The following is a 1,236-nucleotide window of genomic DNA, read 5'->3' as shown; positions in this document are numbered from 1 at the left end:
TATATAATATAAAGGAAGAAAGATGATTGATCACACTAAGTTGAAAAGAGTCAAAACATTCACGTATATGTGGATTGGATTTCTTTGATTATTTTTTTAAACAATTTTTTATAAGTAATTATTGGTTTTCTGGTTTCCTACCAGGTTTTAGCTAACTAGCTAAAAATATTTGAATTTGTATCAAAAAATTTTATATCAAAAAATAAAATATTATCTAATAAAAATAACTTTATATTTAAGAGGATCAAATTTAAAACCTCGTAATTAGAAATTAAAAAGTACTTCCACTCTATGATAATTCTCGTGAATACAATTATTGTAAATACTCCTATATGATTGATGCTAGGAATGATATGGGGTGAGGTGCATATTGACAGATGTTGTATTTCTAATTCAACTTATCAACGGTAGGACAAAACGTAGGCCAACTAGCACGCCAATAACATAAACGTCACTGTCATTTACTCGTATATTAGAAAAGGCATAATCAACATGCTCGCTTCAAGGGCTATTTTGGTCTTTACAAGGCATAATCAACATGCTTGCTTCAAGGGTTATTTTGGTCTTTACAATATTTGCTTCAAGGGTTATTTTGGTCTTTACAAATATATGTTAGCTGTCTTTTCTCACTACTAAAAAAAGGCCAAAAAGAAACCTAGAAAAGAGACCTCACGAGGTCTCTTTTCGGGAAAAAGAGACCGAAAAAGAGACCTCAACGGTAGGTCAGTAAAATGCAGGTCACTTTTTTACAGACACCTCATGAGGTCGCCAAACGGAGACCTCACGAGGTCACCAACAAATTATCTGATTTTTTAAAAAAAAGAGACCTCATGAGGTCACTATTGTATTATTTAATTTAATTTTATATTTTTTATATAGAGACCTCATGAGGTCACAATTTTATTATATTATTTAATTTTATATTTTTATAAAGAGACCTCATTAGGTCGCTAAGATATTATTTAATTTAATTTTATATTATTTTAAAGGAGAGACCTCATAAGGTCTCTTTTCTGCATTTATTTTTAGCGACCTCGTGAGGTCTCTATAATGAAATTTACGAAAAATATAATGCAGAAAAGAGACCTCATGAGGTCTCTTTTCTGCATTTATAAAATATAAAATGTTAATTAGAGACCTGATGAGGTCTCTATTATGAAATAGCTGAAAAAATTAATACAAAAGAGAGACCTCATGAGGTCTCTTTTCTGCATTTATAAAATAGAAAATGTTAAA

The sequence above is a fragment of the Solanum pennellii genome, chromosome 6 (genome assembly GCF_001406875.1).
Source record: "Solanum pennellii chromosome 6, SPENNV200".
NCBI lineage: Eukaryota > Viridiplantae > Streptophyta > Magnoliopsida > Solanales > Solanaceae > Solanum > Solanum pennellii.
Note: the sequence above shows the minus strand (reverse complement) of the source record.